The following is a 9,370-nucleotide window of genomic DNA, read 5'->3' on the forward strand; positions in this document are numbered from 1 at the left end:
TACCTCTTGTTGTTCCTTCCCTAGCTTTATTATAACCAGTGGATCCGCTAGGGTGGATTCCCCAGGTTCCCGTCAGTCCTTTTTCACATGAGCTACCACTTTCCTTGCCTGATAATTTCGTCCTCTTCCCCTATTCATCGGACATTCTCCTTTCCAATGACCAAACTTTTTGCATCGTGCACATTGATTTTTTTCTAAGCGAGGCGGTTCTTGCCTAGGTCTCCTTTCCTCTTTTTTCCTTACAACTGCCACTATTCTCCTTTGTACCTGTTTGTATGCTTCTTCTCTGTTACTAAATACTCTCCATGCTTCATCTAGCAACACCTCCAAATTTCTACTTTCTGTAGTACGTAGCTTCTGGAGCTTGCGCCTAATGTCCCCTGTGGACTGACCCAAAAACAGAGAGACTAGTTGTTGTATTCCTACCTCGGATCCAGGATCCAGCGGTGTGTTACGGCGCATTGCATCCCTCAGTCGATCCAGGAATTCAGATGGGGACTCGGAGGGACCTTGCTTAATTGCATATAGAGCCGACCAGTTTATGGTTTTGGGTATAGCCTTTTCCATTCCTCTCGAAATCCACTCCTGATACCCCTGTAGTTTTACCATTTCTGCAGATCTGTTCGCATCCCATTTTGGATCTTGTAGAGGGAAATATTCCCCTCCTGTAGTCCTATAGTATTCATCAACCAAACTCCCTGCTGTTTTTAAAATCAATTGCTTTTCTGTTTCAGTCATATAGTCTAATAATAACTGTATGTCCTTCCAATCAGGGTTATGTTGTTTCACAATAAACTGAAAATGTTTAGCTACACCGATCGGATCGCTCCTATAATCTTTTGCAACCCTTTTCCATTCCCCTAAATCAGTAGTGGGAAAAGGTACCTTGATTAGCATCGTCCCGCCATCAGGCGCCACTGCCTCTCGAAGAGGTGCCTGTAAGACTACTGGGGCAGTTTTCTTTCTGGTGCGGGAAGATACAGGGCTGTCCGGAGGGGTGGAAGTTTCGTCCGAGTCCGCATCCTGTTCCTGTGGTCGAGGGGGAGGCTTAAACAGGTCAGTTAGATCTGGTTCCGGCACCTGGTGAATTTTGTTTGCTTTCAAACACCTCTGTCCAATACTGCATGCCGAGCAACACCGCTTCAGTTTACCTTTAAATTCTTTATTTTCTCGCTCAAGTGCGAGTACCATAGGGTCCTGTGGTGGTGCCAGCCCACAGTCCCTTTGCCACTCCGGATGGTTTCGGAGGGTGAAAAACATATCTGCATATGAAACTTCATCCCACTTCCCTTCTCTCCTTAGAAATAGCATCAATTGTAGGAGAGTATTGTAGTCTATTGATCCATTAAGTGGCCATTTAGCCTCACTTTCCAATTTATACAGTGGCCACCATTGATTACAATATTTAATAAGAATTTTTCTATTTTCCGTCCCTCCGATCCCAACGATATCTCTCCAATGAGCAAGCACACAGCCCAAGGGGCTTTTCTTCAAGACTCCCTTTTGAGTGTTACCCATTTCGTATCTTCCCTTTATTGATCTTTTCTTTTAACCTTGAATAAGATGCCGGGACTGGTTTTCCTTCCCGCACTGTCTTAGTGACTTTATCGGAGGTTTTCTTATCATAGAACTTGCTAGATATACAATACTGCTTTTTCACAAAATTCTACAATGTTTTCGTACACAAAAGACAAAGGTTCGATCTTATAATTCACTTCGTTCGTCTCCGGCCACTCTCTTCGCAGAGATTACGAGCCGCGGATCAGGACTCCACACTCGCTTCGCAGCTGTGCTGCGTCTCACTCATACAACACAGACACTCAGTCACACAATAAATTGTTGCAACAGATGATAATATTTATGGCCATGCCACATACAACTCCTCAGATTAGTTGTACTCCCACCCAGCAGCTGCAACCTTAAAGATGACCCAATCGCAATTACAAGGAGGTCCGCTTACCCTTCTCCTGCTTCTTATATACCAGTCATTAGCAGGTCCGTCCTGGCTCCCAACACTGGGATACAGCAGAAACCTCGGATCCACTCGATCTACTCCCAAGATCGCTAGCGGCCGCTCTATCGGTCAGCGAATCCCCCCTATTACCGTGCAGGGTACCCTCCTACCATACGGGGACTATGCTGCACGCCAGACGTCTCTGTGCGATTTACCAGCAGCCCCAGCCATGCGTACGACTTACAGGAAAGGTCCTAAAACATACCTTTCCTTTCCGCGGATTCAGGAGGTTCTTGTCTACTCCCACGGTGAGCGGCTGGCAGCGGAGTCCCCTCCGAGGAAATGCTCGGGGCACGCCCAGGGGCGTCCGCTCCCCAGCCGATCCCGCGGTGAAGCAGAGAGTCTCCTGCCTGGCTCGCCAAAGCTGACTTGCGGAAACCGGACTCCACAATCTGTGAGATTGTAAAGTAGGTATGTTTATTCAGCGCTGGGCGGCACGGGGGGTAGTCCCACCAAAATCGTGCGCGCCTCAACGCAGCACTCACCATAAATATATACAGTAAAATATTACATATTCATAGAGTTTTGTAATACGCCTATACATATGCATGACCTGTCCCCGCTTTGTATTAAAATGAGTTCTAAGAAGTCATTTCCATAGACCCCTCCCATCTGCGCTTGCGCATTGCCTCCTAGTGGTGGTCGTCGGGGGTCGTGGGGATGAAGGCTGATAGTTCCTCTTCGTCACCGCTAGTAACCTTTTGTTCTTGCGCAGGCTCAGTTGTCTTCTTACTTTTGTCCATACCGCAGGGTCAGTTTTAGCTGGCTTCTTGAGACAAGTTTTTAGTCTTTATCAGGAGCTGTCCTTGTGAGGCGCCTCAGTTAATTTACACCATAGCTAAGTTGGCCTTATCAGGCTGAGCCGGCCTTGTGAGGAACAAAGTATCAAGCCCCTACCTACTGATTCAATCTTCAATTAATCATTCAACTACTAAAATTCCTTAATCCCTTGTCTCAGAGGGAGGTGATCTTTCTCCCGTACTCAGCACTGGTGAGGCCACACCTGGAGCACTGTGTCCAGTTCTGGGCTCCCCAGTACAAGAGAGACATGGACATACCAGAGAGAGAAGATGATGAAGGGACTGGAGCATCTGTCCTATGAGGAAAGGCTGAGAGAGCTGGGACTGCTCAGCCTGGAGAAGAGAAGGCTCAGGGGGCACCTCATCAATCTGTATCAATATCCAAAGGGAGGGTGCAAAGAGGATGGCGACAGGCTCTTTCCAGTGGTCCCCAGTGCAGGACCAGAGGCAATGAGCACCAACTGGTACACAGGAGGTTCCCTCTGAACATCAGAAAACACTTTTGTCCTGCGTGGGTGACTGCGCCCTGGCAGAGGTTGCCCAGGGAGGTTGTGGAGTCTCCACCTTTGGAGATACTCAAAAGCCATCTGGACATGGTCCTGGGCAACCAGCTCTGGGAGTCCCTGCTTGAGCAGGGGCTTGGACCAGATGACCTCCAGAGGTCCCTTCCAACCTCAACCATTCTGTGATTCTGTGATCTGTGACTGCAGACATCATCAAATAGCATTCGTCCTCTCTCCTGCCCTCCTTAGAAATCTCTAGAAATCTCTAAAGGCACAAATAAGGAGCAGGTTAGATGCTGTCCAAATCAGCCAACTTTTATTTGGATCCCAATGAGATCCGTATGTTTAAAGAAGACATTCCTGAACCACCCTTCAAGCTCTCTGTCTCTTAGACTGTAGATGAGGGGACTGGTTCAAAACGTTAAGACAGTTTAGAAAAGAGAGCGTCTTTTGTTCAGGTTTCCTATTCTGATAGCATTGGGTGAGCAATACACCATGTTAAAGTTCCATCGACAGTTGTAATACCAAACAACGATCAGACAAGAGGAGCAGGTGTAAAGACCTTCTTTCTGAAAGCGATTTTCAGAACGGAAGAAAGGGCGTGAATTGTGAGATGCCAGAAATTGTAGAAATGTGAAGAGAGCATCTCGTCACATCTGTGGTGAACTCTGCACTGTGGCCAGTGTAGTATCATCACAGGAACGATTAAAGATTAGCGTGAGATGACAAAAGAATTGGTAAATTTCATTAGCAACATTGAGGGGAATAGTTTGTCCAATCCTGGGGGAAACTCCAGTGAAGATAAGATAATTGAAAGAGACCTGTGGGAGCGCATGAAGAATGGGCCGCAGAAGAAAGAACATAATATGATACGATTAGTGGAGGCTTAGGCCACAAGGGCATTGCGACCTTGGGATCTGTGGACCCGGCTGTGACCGACGCTGTCAGCAGGTGCGGGGCTGGGGTGTGCAGCAGAAAGATACAAAAGCAGAACTTGCGACCCTTGGGAACAGCGTGAGGAGGAGCAGCGAATAGAGAGCTCAGGTTTTGCAATATGCATTAGGTAATTAAGATGTAGCCAATGAGTTTTGTACATGGTCGTTCTGAAACCGTATATAAGAAGTTCGTGTAGAGCAATAAAGAGAGATCTGATTTCCACCTGGCTGGGTCTCCGTCTCTCCATCGCGGCAAATTGGTGACCCCGACGTGATTTGGGGTCGTGAACCACCTAACTGCGTGGCAGGCTGCGAGTCCCACAGAACATTGAATGAGCTGCTGAAAGGAAGCAGGAGCCGGCCGGCAACCAATCCCTCCGGATTAGAGAGGTGAGCTGTGGGAAACATGGGGAATCAAGCGTTGTCCCCTGAGAGAGACGTGTATGAGCTTATGAAAGCTCTTCTTAAAAAACATGGGAAGAATATCTCTGGCCATGATCTTAAGACAATTCTTAAATGGGTGCAGGTTAAATTACCGGCTGTAACTGCATCCACTATTTTCACACGGGAACTTTGGGACGATGTGGGAGTAAAGTTATGGGATGCAGCGACTACGGGAAGTGTTGAAGCGCAGCGTATGCTCCCGTGGTGGAGAAATATCTTTGAAGTTTTAAAGGCCCAGGAGGAAAGTAATAAAGATGACCCAGATAAAAAGAAAGACACTTCCCCGGTGTCTGCATTGTTATCGGAGGTAAAGAAGCCCTCGGCTCCATTGACGATATGTACCGCAGGGTATCCCCCTGAGGAGGATCCCTTCGATCCGGGACCCGTGGACCCTGAAAAGGAGCCAGATCTCTACCCCCCCGACCCACACGATGTGTGGGCCAACATTAGGCGCCAAGCGTTAAAGGAGGGGGAACTAGAGATTGCTAGAATGATAGTGGCTCCTGTAGTCTATCAGAGAAGCGGAGGAGCCCAGTGGGAAGCTCTATCTTTTCCGGTGGTTAAGGAGCTGCGCCGTACTGTTACTGAACATGGACTTTCTTCACCATATTTTGCGAGCCTGTTATCCTCTGTCCTCGATACATTTGTTATGACTCCGCATGATTTGAAATCTTTAGCGCGATTACTCCTGACACCGACTCAGTATACTTTGTGGGAATCCCACTGGAAGGGGGGGCTTCAAGCGCTCCTCTCGACTTACGCAGGTCATAATAACAATGCAATTGCTGCATTGACCATAGAACACCTCACGGGCACGGGTCGCCATACTAACCCGGTAGATCAAGCCCGAATTCCACGAGAAGCCCTTGAGGCGACCCGCGAAGAAGCAAAAAAGGCCTTCTTTAAGGTTCCTGATTCTCAAAAACCGCAAAAGGCTTTTACCACCATTACACAAGACTCTCGAGAGCCTTATATGCAATTTATTGATAAATTAAAGCAAGCTCTGGAGCGTCAAGTAGACAATGCGGAGGCGCGAGAGATCCTGCTGTTGAAATTGGCTGTAGAAAACGCTAATGCAGATTGCAGGAAGCTTTTAAAATCTCTCCCGAATCAGAACCCTACTTTGGTCGAAATGATTGAGGCATGTAATAGATTCGGTACTACAGAGTATAAATATGAAGTCATGGCTGCTGCTTTCGCAGCCATGCGCGGTCCCTTAGCACCAGGCGTCTGCTATGGATGTGGTAAACCTGGCCATTTGAAAAAGAATTGTCTACTTTCTAGTAGTAATAATGGACCCCGAGCTCCGGGAATCTGTCCTAGGTGTAAGAAGGGTCGCCATTACGCTAATCAATGTCGATCCAAGTATGATTTACAGGGACAACCGATCCAGGGAAACCGATCTCGGAGCGCGGGACAGCGACGCGTGCGGACACAAATGACGCCGTCACCTTTCAAAAATCCCCAGAGAGGGGCAGCAGTGCCTCAAGTCTTCGCCCAGCAACAACAGGCAGCGCCGGACTGGACCTGGCAACCGCCCACACAGTAACGTTGCTTGATTCCTCGGTTCACTTATTGTTAACAGATGTCTCGGGACCTTTACCCTCTAAAACACAAGCCTTACTAATAGGAAGGTCCTCCACGACATTATCCGGACTCTTTGTATTACCGGGTGTTATTGACCCTGATAGTACCGAAAGTATTAAGATCATGGCATGGACTCCGTTTCCTCCTTGTACGGTGCCGGAAGGCAGCCGCATAGCGCAATTAATATTTATGCCCATAGGCACAAATTGTCCAAATTTGGATCAGCTCCAACAAAGACAGGGTGGATTTGGTTCAACAAGGAGCCCACAAACCTTATGGGTACAATCTCTTTCTCAAAAACGACCTATGTGCCAATGTACCCTAATTCGTGGAGAACAAAAAGTGGTCTTGAATGGGATTATTGATACTGGAGCTGATGTCACAGTAATATCTCAAGCTAAATGGCCGCCACTGTGGCCGCTAGCCAATGTTTCCCAGGCGCTAGCTGGGATTGGCGGGACTGGTAAGAGTCACCAGAGCCTGGAACTTATCCAAGTTCAAGGTCCCGAAGGGCACATTGCCTCTGTTAAACCTTCTGTATTGCCTATTCCTATGGTTTTATGGGGGCGGGATGTGCTGTCACAGTGGGGAATGACAATTCGTACTCCTTTTTAGGTGGGGCCATTGAAACGCGCGACACCCTAAAATTGACCTGGAAAACTGATGTTCCTATTTGGGTAGATCAATGGCCCCTACCTTTAGAAAAGCTTCGCGCTCTTCAAGAACTGATCACAGAGCAACTCCAAAAGGGACACATCGTGCCTTCTCTTAGCCCATGGAATTCTCCTGTTTTTGTTATCAGAAAACAAACTGGCAAATGGCGCTTGCTCCATGACCTCAGAAAAATTAATGACGCCATGGAAACTATGGGGGCCTTGCAACCTGGGCTCCCATCCCCTACGATGATTCCTCGAGATTGGTATTTAACTGTTATTGATCTTAAAGATTGCTTTTTCAATATTCCCTTGCATCCGGATGATGCTCCTAAATTCGCCTTTTCAGTTCCTAGCGTCAATATGCAAGCTCCATTGCAAAGATATCAGTGGGTTGTGCTGCCACAAGGAATGAAAAATAGCCCGACGATATGCCAATGGTATGTAGCCAAAGTACTTAGTCCTGTCCGTACTACAATGTCTAATGTCTTAGTGTACCACTACATGGATGATATCCTGGTGGCTGCACAACATCACGCGGTCATGGAGAAAGCTGTAGCCCTTGTCACGGCTGCCGTAAATTCGGCGGGCCTCTGTATTGCGCCGGAAAAAATTCAAAAAACACCTCCATGGAAATATTTGGGCTGGCGCATAAGAACTCAAACTGTAGTTTCTCAGCCTTTGCAGATTCAGACTGATATAAAAAACCTGCATGATGCACAAAAATTGTTAGGAACCATTAATTGGGTCCGACCTCTGTTGGGGATTTCCAATTCAGACTTGAGCCCGCTGTTTGAGTTGCTCAAGGGAGACCCAGATTTGCGTTCTCAACGCTGTCTTAGTCCTGAGGCTGTTGCCTCGCTGCAAAAGGTGGCTACGGCCATTACTCTCAGGCAAGCACACCGATGTGATCCTGATCTCTCTTTTCATCTAATCATCTTAAACCCGGCTCGACAACCCCATGCATTAATATTCCAATGGGATCCACAAAAATCAGACCCGTTGTTGATCATTGAGTGGGTTTTTTTACCCAATCAGTCTGCAAAAACTATTTCAACACAATATGAAATGTTTGCCCACCTGATAATTAAAGCTAGACAGCGACTGCTGACGTTATCAGGAACTGATTTCACTTCTATTTACTTACCTGTAACAGCCATATATCTGCAGTGGCTTTATCAGCAATCAGACACTTTTATACTGGCACTAGCGGGTTATGTGGGCCAGCTTACATCTCACCCGCCTTCGCATAAACTGCTTAATGCGAATTTTAGCATAACATCTAAACCAAAACGGAGCGACCAACCGCTGCAAGCCCTTACTGTGTTCACAGATGGATCTGGAAAGTCGCACAAATCAGTCATATTATGGTGGGACAACCAACGTGAACGTTGGAACTCAGACATAGAAACAGTCCCTGGTTCTCCCCAGATAGTCGAGTTAGCTGCAGTGGTTCGAGTTTTTCGGAAATGGCCAACGCCGGTCAATATCATCACTGATTCCGCTTATGTTACAGGGATTGTGGAACGAGCTGAAGCGTCTGTATTACGTAGTATTTTACATTTTGACTTATTTGCCTTATTACAGGAACTCGTCTTTCTTTTAGACTCTCGCCCTCACCCCTATTTTGTCATGCATGTTAGGTCTCACACTTCCTTACCTGGTTTTATTGCAGAAGGAAATCGACGGGCTGATTTATTAACCTTACCAGTACACGTGCTGCCGGATCGTCTAGCCCAAGCTAGACTCAGCCATTCTTTTTTCCACCAAAATGCTGGAGGCCTTAAAAGACAATTCGGCCTTACCTCTCAGCAAGCATCTAGTATCATTGCTACATGCCCTGACTGCCAGAGGCATTCCTTTCCGTCAATTGCAGGCGGAGTCAACCCTCGAGGATTGCAAAGTCTGCAACTATGGCAAACGGATGTCACCCACTATTCAGAGTTTGGCAATTTGAGATATATTCACTCTTCTATTGACACCTTTTCAGGTGCTTTATTTGCTTCTTGTCATACTGGGGAAAAGGCGCGTGATGTTCGTAAGCATCTTATGCGAGCTTTTGCTACATTGGGCACACCTGCACAAATTAAGACAGATAACGGTTCTGCCTATGTCTCTAAAGCAATGAAAACATTTTTTGACTCTTGGGGTATAACTCACATCACTGGCATTCCTCATTCTCCTACAGGTCAATCTCTCATTGAACGTTCCCATCAGTCGCTCAAACGCCTGCTACAACAACAAAAAGGGGGAATAGGAGCCGTTACTCCTGAGGAACGATTACAGAAAGCCTTATATGTTTTTAACTTTTTGAATTGTTCTCTATTAGACAGTAACCCCCCAATAATCCGACATTTTAACATAAATACTTCATTTGAGATGCGAATCAAAGCTCCTGTGCTGGTTCGTGACCCAGAAACAGGTAAGATAATGG

The 9,370-nt window shown here is 46.9% G+C and overlaps 1 long non-coding RNA gene across 1 annotated transcript; it reads left to right on the forward strand.

Moving 5' to 3' along the window:
• Positions 1 to 4,080: 4,080 nt before the first annotated feature.
• Positions 4,081 to 7,572, forward strand: LOC142090738 (uncharacterized). Its single transcript, XR_012676628.1, has 2 exons — positions 4,081 to 4,642; positions 6,063 to 7,572. It is a non-coding gene; the product is annotated as an uncharacterized LOC142090738 (long non-coding RNA).
• The last annotated feature ends 1,798 nt before the right edge of the window (positions 7,573 to 9,370 follow it).

Source organism: Calonectris borealis, chromosome 19 (assembly GCF_964195595.1).
Source record: "Calonectris borealis chromosome 19, bCalBor7.hap1.2, whole genome shotgun sequence".
NCBI lineage: Eukaryota > Metazoa > Chordata > Aves > Procellariiformes > Procellariidae > Calonectris > Calonectris borealis.